The sequence below is a fragment of the Saccopteryx leptura genome, chromosome 8, assembly GCF_036850995.1.
Source record: "Saccopteryx leptura isolate mSacLep1 chromosome 8, mSacLep1_pri_phased_curated, whole genome shotgun sequence".
NCBI classification, from domain to species: domain Eukaryota; kingdom Metazoa; phylum Chordata; class Mammalia; order Chiroptera; family Emballonuridae; genus Saccopteryx; species Saccopteryx leptura.
In genome coordinates this window covers 40,865,368-40,878,937 of record NC_089510.1, presented here as the reverse complement: position 1 = coordinate 40,878,937, position 13,570 = coordinate 40,865,368, and positions in this window count along the sequence as shown.

Below are 13,570 nucleotides of genomic sequence, written 5' to 3'. Positions count from 1 at the left end.
TCTGCCAGGAGTTGCCTAACCACTTTCTTCCCGCCCTGAGGGAACAGCTGTCTTGCAGGACAGGACAGGAGGGGCTGAGAGCTTAAACCATTACCTTATCCTGCTGCCGGCCAGATTTATCCAGAAACTTTCATCCCGGTAGAAAACTTGTGTCTCGATTTGACTTATTTAAAGGCTGTGTCTTTTTAATGGAGTTTTTAATAGGAAGATACTAAGAGCATGTTTTATAAATTAAAAAGAGCTCGATATGCTAAGAACTTTTGGAATAGAAGACTTGGATAGCGTATAAAGATTTTATTTATTTTAATTAAACAGTAAAGGACAACTGATATACTATTAGTAGTAATTGAGTATTTAGTATTACCAAACAAGACCTCAGGAGAAATCATTAGACTTCAGTTACCTAAAATTTTTATAACTGTTAAAGAGTTTGGCAGTTTGTCTTCCTAGGCCAGGGGTAAAGATTGCGTTTTACTGGTTTTGTGTAAGTCTCTGGGTACTTATCATGAAAGAAACACCCCAAAATTTGATCTCTAGTTCATTCAACCAATAGCCATTGAGCATTTAACTGTGTCAGTACTGTGCCTGAAAGGAATACAGTGTAATTCTTGCCTCTGAAATGATCGATCAATTGACTTTAGCGCATTAGATAAAGCAATTCTAATACCTCGGATGGTGGTCTTTGTTTTTGTGGGAAATTGGTTAGAAGCTATGCAGGGAATGACTCCTCAAATAATACATATATTGAAAAAAATCTGCTAACTTGGGCCCGGACTAGTGAAAAAATATTTACTTAGTACATACATTGGTGGTGTGCCTGCGTAAAAACTCTGGGTCATAGTTGTAGCCCAGGAGAGAGAACTCTGAGAAACAAAGACTTGCGGCAGAAGCTTTTAGGAGAGCAGTTTAGAAAATGGCATGAGAAGGGCTGGCTAATGCAGGTCTTAGGTGAAGAAGCTCTAAGGACAACAGAAATGTCTCCAGGACCTGTGATCTTAGGGAAAGGGCAGGAACATTGTCAGCAAAATTTTGAAAGTCACTGAATAGCATTATGGGTGGCAGGTATAAGGTCATTTCCAACCTGAGACTAAGGAAAGGGAAGAAGCCCAGGCAGAAGGCATGTCACTCTCTCTGTGGCTGGAATTGCTCTAAGGAAGATGTTGGTGTATTAATAAAGGTAAAAACTATTCTTAAAAAATGTACATTTGGCCTGACCTGTGGTAGCGCAGTGGATAAAGCGTCGACCTGGAAATGTTGAGGTCGCCGGTTCGAAATCCTAGGCTTGCCTGGTCAAGGCATATATGGGAGTTGATGCTTCCAGCTCCTCCCCCCTTCTCTCTCTCTCTCCCCCCTCTAAAAATGAATAAATAAAATGAAAAAAAAATGTACATTTGCTCCCTCCTTTTATATATTTTTTCAGACTATGTTTTGCAGATCTTTCCTACCCAAAGATTTATTCCCATTGTTACAAAATAACTGGTGCTTTAAGTGAATGTTTGAGCTCAAGGTTCTGGAGAGGATACAGTGGCAAGAGGGAGACCGATCTTTGCCAGCACGGTTAAGGTGTGTTCAGAAATCCACAAGAAGTCTTTTTTAAATTTATTTTTTAATGAGAGGAAGGGAGGCAGAAAGACAGATTTCTGCATGTGCCCAACCGGGATCCCTCCAGCAAGCCCACTAGGGAGTGATGCTCTGCCCATCTGGAGCCCTTGCTTCACTGCACCTGGAGCCAATTTTTAGTGCCTGAGGCAGAGGCAGTGGAGCAGTCCTCGGTGCCCAGGGGCCAACTTGCTCGAGCCAATCAAGCCATGGCTGCAGGATGGGGTGGGGGGGTTGGGGAGAAAAGGAGAGAGAAGGGGGAAGAGTGGAGAAGCAGATGGTTGCCTCTCCTATGTGTCTTGACCAGAAATTAAACCCAGGATACCCACATGCTGCGTCAGGGACCGGAAGTCTTTAAAGAAAAAAAAAAAAGCTTGACCTAATACTGGAAGAGTGACAGTGGAAATTGGCTCAATCCTGTATTTACTGAGTGCCGTCTAGTAGTATAGTTAATTTACAGCAACATCTTTAAGGGCTTATATAGCTGAGATTAAAAAAAAAAAATGAGTGAGACATGTCAACATGGTTTAGTAGCAAAATTAAACTTGTAAACAATAAATGCCAGCCAGATATGCTGAAACTATGCACAAGGTGTTAAGGTATAATTATGCCTAGAGGGAGGGGGTTGGGGATGTGGAAAGTGTTTATAAATGATATGAATTTAAGTTTTAAAAGATGAATATACATTTGCCAGGTGAATGGGGCAAAGTATTTGCCAGGTAGATGAGTGAGGAAGGAGGGATAGGAAAAGTTAGTGGCAAACGCAGCTTACATAAGAAGGTAAAAATGTTCTAATATCAACAAAGTATAGGGTTAAGGGGAAGAGACACACAGAAAGAAAAATTAGGCTGGAATGTCAGTCAGGCTCCAGATCATAAAGTAGTGTGGTCACTAGTGCCCATGTATAAATTCTCAGGGCCAGTTGTTAAATTCAGCGATTATAAGCAACTAAATTATGTAAATACACCCTTAAATAAATTATATTACCAACCAAAGTCAAATACTGAAAAGAGATCATTTCCTAATTTATTTTGCTACATTTTAATATTACCTGTGTTTTTCACAATATTTGTTTATTGTCTCTATGTAGTTGTAGACTAAAGAATGTCCAGCTTAAGAAAAGCTTTGTAACAGTTTATTTGGACTAAATTGATGACAATTATCAGGAAGCAAAAATCTCAATGGATTGAGAAAATGCTCTTGAGAATGGCAGTTTTGCAGCTTTATTTTATACATTAGAACGAAAGGAGGAAACATGGAGGGTTACATGAAATTCATGGTGGTAGATAAAGAAGCTGGGAGGGAAATCTGGGTCTGAAAAATAATATTACTCTGATACTTCAAGGTATGTTGTCTTAGATGGTCAAAGATAATAGGTAATTTCAAAGGTCAAGATTGCCCTTTGTCAAGGAAGCTACAGGCCCAGCACATCACTACTCCCATGACCCACTTTCAGCTAAGAATATTTATATTCAGACCACCCTGTCTCTTACAATAGTTTGTAAGGCCCAGCATGCGGGCTTCTCCTGACCTTGTCAGGTTTAGTAAGTGACCCCTTTTTCGTCCACACAGTGTATATCCTATAGAACAGTGAGTGCACTGCTGGCTACTTCTTCCCGGCTTGCTCGTACTCAGTGATGTCTCAGTGAGAGCATGAAACCAGCCAAGGCAAGAGTATTTATGCCACGGATGTTGGCAAACTCTATGAATCAGGGCTTTCCATGCTCATCCCTGCCATGGAAATCTAAACTTAGATATCATGCAAAAAAAAAAAAAAAAAAGGTTTTTTTTCACAGGGTAAAAGAACCATCAGTTCTGATTTGGGTGAAGGAAAGGGAGAGGGTCAGATGACACACTGTCTAATTTGTACACAGGGGTAATGGTGGTGCCATTTATTGTAAGAAGATTTGTACATAAAGGGAGGTATATAAAGGGGAAAGGAGAGTGAGATTTTGTACTTACTGCATTTGGGAGGGCCATGGTTTATCTCAGTTTATTAGGCAGTGGTTTAATTAATTTATTTATTTTTACTTTAGAATTCTATGAATATTTATGTATTTTTCATTGAATTTATTGGGGTGATGTTGGTTAATAAAATTATATAGGTTTTAGGTGTACAATACATCACCTGTACATTGTATTGTGTGTTTACCACCCCAATTCAAGTCTTTCTTCCTTCCTTCCTTCTTTCCTTCCTCCCTTCCTCCCTTCCTTCCTTCCTTCCTTCCTTCCTTCCTTCCTTCCTTCCTTCCTTCCTTCCTTCCTTCCTTCTCCATTTATTTCCTCTGTACCCTTCTACTTTCTCCTTTTTTCCCTGTGGTAATCACTGTACTGTTTTCTGTGTCTGAGTTTTTTTGTGTTTTGGGTGTTTTTACTTAATCCCTTCACCCTTTTCACTCAGCCCCACAACTCCCTCCCTTCTGACAGCTGTCAGTCTGTTCTCTATGAGTCTGTTTCTATTTTGCTTTCTAGTTTATTTTGTTCATTAGATTCTGCATATAAGTGAAATCATGTGGTACTTCATTTTTCTCTTACTGGCTTATTGCACTCATAATGCTCTCCAAGTCCATCCACACTGTCACAAAGGGTAACATCTCCTTATTTTCTTACAGCTGATAGTATGTCATTGTGTAAATGTATCATGGCTTTTATTATCCACTGATCCACTGATGAACACTTGGGCTCCTTCCAAATCTTGCTATTGTGATAACATTGCAGTGAACATGGGGGTGCATATCTTCTTTCTAATTAGTGTTTCAGGTTTCTTTGGGTATATTTCCAGAAGTAGAATCACTGAGTCATAACGCAGTTCCATTTTTAATTTTTTGAGGAAACTCCATACTGCTTTTCCACAATAGTTATAGCTGCACCAGTCTGCATTCCCATCAGTTCCTCCTTCCCTCTCTCCCTCCCTTCCTTCCTTTTTCCTTCCTTCCTTCTTTCCTTTCTCCCTCCTTCTTTTTCTTTCCTTTTTTTCTTTTTTCTCTTTTCTTTCTTTCTTTCTTTTTCTTTCTTTCTTCCTTCCTTTCTCTTCCTTCCTTCCTTCCTTCCTTCCTTCCTTCCTTCCTTCCTTCCTTCCTTCCTTCCTTCCTTCCTTCCTTCCTTCCTTCCTTTCTTCCTTCTTCTTTCCCTTTCCTTTCTCTTTCTTTTTTCTTCTTTTTTTGTTCTTCTTCTTCTTTCCTCCTCCTCCTCCTCCTCCTTGTCCTCCTCCTCCTGCTACTACTACTTCTTTTTCCTTTTCTTCTTCTTGAGGAGGGGAGACAGAGGGACAGACTCTTGCATGCGTCCCAATGGGGATCCACCCAGCAACCCTTATCTTGGGCTGATGCTTGCAACAGAGCTATTTTTAGCTACTGAGGCAGAGACTCCATGGGCCATCCTCAGCGCCTTGGGCCAGCACACTCAAACTGAGTCATGGCTGTGGGAGAGGAAAAGAGAGAGAGAGAGAGAGAGAGAGAGAGAGAGAGAGAGAGAGAAGGGGTGGAGAAGCAGAAGGTTGCTTCTCCTGTGTGCCTAGACGGGGAATCAAACCTGCGATATCCACATACCAGGCCGATGCTCTACCACTGGGCCAATTTGCCAGGGTCTAAGACTTAGGTCTTTAATCCACCTTAAGTTTATTCTTGTGCACAATATAAGAAGGTAGTCTAGTTTCACTTTTATTTTTTTTGCATGTGTTTGTTCAATTCTTCCAACATCATTTATTGAATAGACTATCTTTACCCCATTGTATGTTTTTGCCTCTTTTGTTAAATATTAATTGGCTGTAAAGGCAATAAATATTCTGTTCCATTGATCTATATGTCTGCTTTTATGCCAGTACTATGCTGTTTTGATTACTATGACTTTGTAGTATAGTTTGAGATGAGGTAGGCATGATTCCTTCAACTTACTTTTTCTCAAGATTGCTGTGGCTTTTCTGAATCTTTTATGGCTCCATATAAAATTTTGGAAAATTTTTCTAGTTCTGTGAAATATGCCAATGATATCTTGATAGGAATTGCATTACATCTTAGATTGCTTTGGGTAGTATGGACACTATAATGATATTAATTCTTCCTATCTATGAACACAGTATATGCTTCTACTAATTTAAATAATCTACAATTTATTTCTACAGTGTCATAATTTTCTGAGTACAGGTTTTTAATATCCTTGGTTAAATTTATTCCTAGGTATTTAATTTTTTTAATGCAATTGTAAATGGAATGTTTTCTTTGTTTCTATTTCTGACAGTTTTTTTTATTGATGTATACAAATGCAACTAATGTATGGATATTTATTTTGTACCCTGCTACTTTCCCAAATTCAATGGTCATTTCTAGTAGTTTTTTGGTGGACTCGTAAGGGTTCTCACAAATCATCTATAAATGAGTTTTACTTTCTCCTTTCTAATTTGGATACTTTTATTTCTTCTTCTTGTCTGATTGCTGTGTCTAGGACTTCCAGTATTATATTGAGTCAGAGAGGTAAAAATAGACACCCTGTCTTGTTCCTAGTTTTAAGAGAAATGCTTGTAGTTTTGCCCATTGAGTATGATTTTTGCTGTGGGTTTGTCATATATAGCCTTTATTATGTTGAAGTATGTTCCCTGTATTCCCACTCAGTTTATTTTTATCATAAATGGGTGCTTGATTTTATCAAAATTTTTTGTGTCTACTGATATGATCATGTGATTTTTAATCCCTCATTTTGTTTATGTAGTGTATCACACTTATTGACTTGTGGATATTGTACATCCCCAAATAAATCCCACTTGATCAAGCTGTATGATTTTTTTAATGTATTGCTAGATCTGGTTTGGTAATATTTTATTAAGGATTTTATCATCTATGTTCATCAGGGATATTGGCCTATAACTTTCTTTCTTTGTAGTATTTTTATCTGGTTTTAGAATTAGGATAATGCTGGCCTCATAAAATAAACTTGGAAGTCTTCCCTCTTAAATTTTTTTGGAATAGCTTGAGAAAGATAGCTATTAGTTTGTCTCTGAATTCTTGGTAAAATTCACCTGTGAAGCCATCTGGTCCATGATTTTTGTTTGTTGGGAGTTTTTTGATTACTGTTTCAATTTCACTACTGTACTTGTAATCTATCAATTCAGATTTTCTGATTTTTCCTGATTCAGTTTTGAAAGATTGTATGTTTCTAGGAATGTATTTTACCCAGGTTGTCCAATTTGTTGCTACGTAGTTGTTCATTATTTTTTACAATCTTGTGTCTTTCTTTGGTGTCAGTTGTTACTTCTCTCTCATTTCTAATTTTATTTATTTGAGTCCTCTTTTTTTTTCTTCATGAGTCTGGTTTAGATTCCTCAACCTTGTTTATCTTTTCAAAGGATCAGCTCTTGGTTTCATTTATCTTTTGTATTGTATATTTATATTCTATTTTGTGTATTTGATTTTTAATATTTCTTCATTCTACTAACCTTGGGCTATATTTGTTGTTTTTTCCCAAGTTCCTTTAAATGTAAAGTTAGATTGTTTAAGATTTTTCTTGTTTATTGAGATAGGCCTATAATGCTATAAATTTCTGGCCCTGGCCGGTTGGCTCAGTGGTAGAGCGTTGGCCTGGCGTGCAGGGGACCTGGGTTCGATTCCTGGCCAGGGCACATAGGAGAAGCGCCCATTTGCTTCTCCACCCCCCTCCTTCCTCTCTGTCTCTCTCTTACCCTCCCGCAGCCGAGGCTCCATTGGAGCAAAGATGGCCTGGGCGCTGGGGATGGCTCCTTGGCCTCTGTCCCAGGCGCTAGAGTGGCTCTGGTCACGGCAGAGCGACGCCCCGGAGGGGCAGAGCATCGCCCCCTGGTGGGCAGAGCTTCGCCCCTGGTGGGCGTGCTGGGTGGATCCCGGTCGGGCACATGCGGGAGTCTGTCTGACTGTCTCTCCCCGTTTCTAGCTTCAGAAAAATACAAAAAAAAAAAAAAAAAAAGAACTAATGCTATAAATTTCTGTTAGGATTGCTTTCACTGTGTCCCATATATTTTGGGTTGTTGTGTTCTCATTTTTTAAAATCTTGAATTTATTAGGGTGTTTACTAGTTAACATAATTTTACAGGCTTCAGGTGCCAAATTTTACAACACATCTCTGTACATCCTATTGTGTGCTCCTCTTCCCCAAGTTGTGTTCTCATTTTCATTTGCTTTAAGTGTCTTTTTGATTTCTTCCTTGATGTCATTGTTAACCCATTCATTGTTCAGTAACATGTTATTTAGCTTCCGTATATTTAGGCTTTTTATTTTTCTTCTTGTGATTGATTTCTAGTTTCAAACCGTTATGATCAGAGAAGATGCTTGATATGATTTTAATATTCTTAAATTTGTTGAGGTTTGTTTTGTGTTCTACCATGTGGTCTATCCTAGAAAATGTGCATGTGAACTTTAAAAGAATGTTTATCCTGCTGCTTTGGGGTGAAATGCCCTGAAGGTATCTATTAAATTCATCTGATTTGGTGTATCATTTTAAGGGCACTGTTTCCTTGTGAATTTTCTGTTGAGAAGATCTATCCACTGATGTCAATCAGGTGTTAAAATACTCTATGACTGTATTACTGTTAATCTCTCCCTTTATGTCCATCAAGATATGCTTTACACCTGACCAGGTGGTGGCACAGTAGATAGAGCATCAACCTGGGACACTAAGGACCCAAGTGCAAACCCCAAGGTCACTGGCTTCAGTGAGGGCTCATCTGGCTTGCATGTGGGCTCACCAGCTTGAGCCTGGGATAATAGATATGACCCCACAGTCTCCCACTTGAGCCCAAAGGTTGCTGGCTTGAGCAAGGGGTTACTGGCGTGGCTAGAGTCTCCAGTCAAGGCACATATGAGAAAACAATCAATGAACAACTAAGGTGCTACAACTATGAGTTGATGCTTCTCATCTCTCTCCTTTCCTGTCTGTCCTTCTCTCTCTTAAAAAAAAAAAAAGATAAAAAGATTTGCTTTACATATTTAGGTGCACGATGTTGGGTGCATAAATGTTTTACAAGGACTATATCTTCTTGTTGGATTTCTCCCTTTATCATGAGGTAGCATCCTTCTTTGTCTTACTATAGCCTAAAGTCTATTTTGTCAGATATAAATATTGCTACCCAGCTTTTTCCCCTTTCCATTTGCATGAAATATCGTTTCCATTCCTTTACTTTTAGTTGGTGTATATCTTTTGTTCTAAGGTGGGTTTCTTGTAGACAACAAATATATGTGTCTTGTTTTCATATCCATTCAACACCCTGTCTTTTGATTGAAGCATTTAAGCCGCTTATATTTAAAGTGATTACTGATAGGTATGTATTTATTGCCATTTATTCTTTTAACTATGTTTCTGGTTTTTTTCCCCTTCTCCTCCTTCTTTTCTTCTCCTCCTCTTCTTCCTCCACCTCCTCCTTCTCCATAGGCCATTTTATTCTTTTAACTATATTCTTTTCTTCTTCATAGGCCCTTTAACATTTCTTGTATTGATGGTTTCGTGGTAACAAATTCCTTTAGCATTTTCATTTCTGGAAAGTTCTTAATTTGTCATTCAATTTTAAATCATAGCTCTGTTGAGTAAAGTAGTCTTGGCTTTAGGTCCTTGCTTTTCATTGCTGAATATTTCATGACAATCCCTTCTGATGGGAAATATTTCTGTTGAGAAGTCAGCTTAGTCTTATGGGAGCTCCCTTGTAGGTAACCTTCTCTTGTGGCTTTTAAGATTCTCTCTTTGTCTTTAACCTTTGTCATCATAACCACAGTGTGTCTTGGTGTGGGACTCTTCAGGTCCATTTTGTTTGGGACTCTGCACTTCCTGGACTTGTGTGTCTTTTTCCTTCACCAGTTTAGAGAAGATTTAGGCTGTTATTTCTTCAAATAGGTTCTAATCTCTTGCTCTCTCTCTTCTTCTGGTACTTCTATGATACAGATGTTGTTATGCCTCATGATGTCTCAAAGTTCCCTTAAACTATCCTCATTTTTATACTCGGTTTTCTCTTTTGCGGCTCTGATTTATTTTCTACCTTGTCTTCCAAATTGCTGACTTCATCCTCTACTTCATGCAACTTGACAATGCATTTTTTTTTAAGTGAGAGGAGGGGGAGATAGATTCCTGCATGCAGCCCTACCAAAATCCACCCAGGAACCTCCATCTGGGCCGATGATTGAATCAACCGAGCTATCTTCAGCACTAGGGCTGATGCTTGAAACAATTGAGCCACTGGCGCAAGAGGGGAAGAGAGAGATAAGGGAAGAGGGAGAAGAGAAGCAGATCATCATTTCTCATGTAAACCCTGACCAGGGATTGAACCCACATGTCCACATGCTGGAATGATGCTCTATTCACTGAGTCAACCAGCTAGGGCCATATTGTATTCTTCGTCTCAGAAATTATTATTTTTTTTATTAAGTGAGAAGCGGGGCAGCAGAGACAGAATCCTGCATGCACTCCAACCAGGATCCACCTGAAAGCCGCCCACTGAGCAATGCTTTGTTCATATAGGATGCTGCTCCATTGCTCAGCAACCAAGCTATCTTAGAGCCTGAGGCCAAGGAGCCATCCTCAGTGCCCAGAGCCAACTTGCTCAAACCACTCAAGAGCCACGGCTGTGGGAGGGGAAGCAAAGGGGAGTTGAAGAAGCAGATGGTCACTTCTCCCGTGTGCCCTGTGAATCAAATCTGGGACTTCCACACACCAAGCCAACACTCTTATCACTGAGCCAACCGGCCAGGGCCTATTTCAGAAATTCTATTCTTCATTTCTGACTGGCCCTTTTTTATGGTTTCTGTCCTTTTTCATCCTGTTGAGCTAACCATTACTTTGAACTCTGTATCTGATAAATTGCTTGCCTCCATTTTATATAGTTCTCTTTCTGGAGATTTTTTCCTATTCTCTAATTTGAGCATGTTTCTTTGTCTCATTTTGACTGTCTCTTTGTGTTTGTTTCTATGTATTATACATCTGCTATAACTCCCATTCTGTGAGGTGGCCTTATGCATGCAGTAGGTAAGTGACCTGTGTGTTCCAGTGGTGCAGTCTCCTTGATCACATGAACTGGGTGCTCCAGGAATGTCTCTTGTGTCAGTTACATGGGCCCTCATGTTATAATTGAATCTTGATTGCAATTGGCCCATTTGTGCCTGGAATGACCCTTCATACTGGCTCTAAGGCTTAACTCCAACCATAGTGTGTGAGCGGCTGTGACTACACAGAGTGGAATTCACCTCAGGAGGGTTTGGTGTCTTTGAGATCTCCCCTTAGATAAGCCACTTGTGAAGCTTATTGGATCCTGCTCTGATGTCTTGAGGCCAGCCACTATGTGTGTTTGTTCTGAGTCTCCTGGGAGGGACTCTGGTGTAGGCCAATGTCACACTGATCCTGAGCAATCCGTCTGGAGCAGTGTCAATGTGGCTTATTCTGTAAATCCTGGTTTTAAGACCGTGCTCTTCAGTTAGTCTTCAGTTGGTTATTCAGGATGACTGCTGTATAATTTAGTTGTAATTCAGTTTGGTCCTGGAAAGAAGTGACTGTAGCTTCCACCGATTCTGCTGTCATCTTAGATTCCCTAGACAGTTTTATTTGAAGCTCAAGAGAAAATCTGAAATGGGGAAATGTACTTGAACCATCTGCAGGCAGGTAGAACTTAAAATCTGTAACATGGGTATGGTTGCTTAAGGTAAGTATGTACCAAGGTCAGACAAGAAAAAGACGATTAACATTATAAGGTGGGTAAGGAAAAGGAGCCATAAATGAGGTTGATGTAGCACAGCAAGAGACACCTGGGGATAAACAATGGCAAAGCCTTGAACCTCAATGGTCCTTTTACAGAGAGAGGCAGGTGTATAAACTAAGAATCTCAAGGTAGTAAGTTCTTTCAAAAAGGCATGAACAGAGTGCTTGCTTTTCATGAGACAGCAGAAGGCCAGGCAACAAATTTCTTGGAAAGAAAGAGATAAGGATGAGTCAGGAAAGGCTTCGCTGAGAAGCTGAAATTTGAGCTTCTTTTTAGTACAAGATAGATTAACTTTCAGCAAAACCCTGGAAACCCAAGAAAAGAGAGCCCAAATGGGAATCATTTCTCAGAAAACATATTTGGTTAAAAAAAAATTTTCCCTTATATACGATATATATATATATTTTTTTTCTTCTTCTTCTTCTTCTTTTGCAAGTGAGAGGAAGGGAGATAGACTCCCACATGTGCCCTGATTCTCTGCCCATCTAGGGCCAAGCCTGCAACTGAGCTATTTCTGGTGCCTGAGGGAGAGGCTCCAGGGGGCCATACTCAGCGCCTGGGGCTGATGCGCTTGACTCAATCGAGCCATGGCTGTGGGAATGGAAGAGAGAGAAAAGGGGGAGGAGGGGTGGAGAAGCAGATGGTTGCTTCTCCTGTGTGCGCTGACCAGGAATAGAACCTGGAACATCTACACACCAGGCTGACGCTCTATCACTGAGCAACCAGCCAGAGCTAAGTATATTTTCTAAACCTAGAAAATCATCATCTTTTCTTCACCAAACCAAGTTATGCATACATGATTATGTTCTAAACTAAAAGTTAATTTGTCTCTAAAGGGGATCTTTAAAAGATGTATCTCAATTCCACCCATCTTCCTCTCGAAAATAGAAGTCCTTTAGTTTTTTTTATTTTGTAAAAACCCCCAAATGTAATTAATATTGGACATATTTTTTGGGCCCTCCCTTGGAAATGTTTATGTGGTGGGTAATGGTCTCTTTGCTATCTCCATCCATTATAAAACTCAGCCTTGCCCAAAAGCTCTTTTCTTCCTCTCCTCCACACAGGCTTTTCTATGTTCCTCAGGGAACAACACTACTGCTTAGATTTGTCTGGAAATGCCTCTAAGCTCAGCAAATGCAGCAGAGCAAATATATACAGTGCATTATGTAGTCTCACTTAGCCTTCCTTTCCACTGACACTTCCTGATCCCTTTCCACTGCACACGCTGAGGTTGTTTAGAGGGGCTGCTTTGAAAATAATGCAGTTCCACAGGATAAGGCACTTGGGGGCTGCCAGCTGTTTGAGCATTTTCCATGTCACTGAGTATATGACCTGGAGTGGTTTAAGAAAAATAAGGAAGCTTTGGGGAAAAATAAAAATGAACACTGAAGTAATTAATAACGTACTAGATTATACTAAATCTTACTGATTCAAACTCATATAATATATATTTGTGATGTTACCCTTGGCAAAGCTAGATTAAATTTTAAAACAAAATTTTCTATCATTAGACAGTAAAGGTTTTCCCCTCACCCCTTCTCTAACCACTGAACATTAGAAAAAATACCACACAACTAACATTCCAATTAGGATCGAGGTTAGGATGGTCCAATCCAGATCAGCTTTTGAACCCCTATATACATCTTTGCCTTCACTTTTCTTCCTAAACACCCATGGATTTTGTGTTTATCAGTTTATCACTGGACTGTTCTTTGTGCATAAAGCAAAAAGGTTGTGGTTCCTATGTGTCATTGTTCTGTGTTGTATTTCATTCTTATACTTTATTATCTAGGCTTATATTGCCATTTCACAGATGAGGTAACCTCCGGGAGGGTAAGCATACTGCTGTCACAGCACTAATGAATGGTTAGCCAGGATCTGACCCCAGCTCTATAGTCTCTGACCTTAACCATGCTATGCTTCCTCTACAGAAACATGATGAGTCTGTAATCATATTACATTTTATTAGCTCTGTTTAACCTTAGAAAACTCACAGGTCAGGCCCTTTCCTCTTCACTTTTGTAATCCTTGGGCCTAGCAGGGACTGGGAAGAGGAGACCCTGCCATCCACCATCAGCTCCCTCTAGCACCAGGCACATGCACAACTCATATACTTATTATTTGTAAATGATTTTTGGTATAAAAGATAATTTGCAGATTGTAGTTTTATTACCTTATTGAACAGTAACCTGTTTCATGTCTGCATCAGGCATCCCCAAGACCATCTCCAGGGTTGATGTGTTAGGACTCACACGACTCAGAGCCACAGAT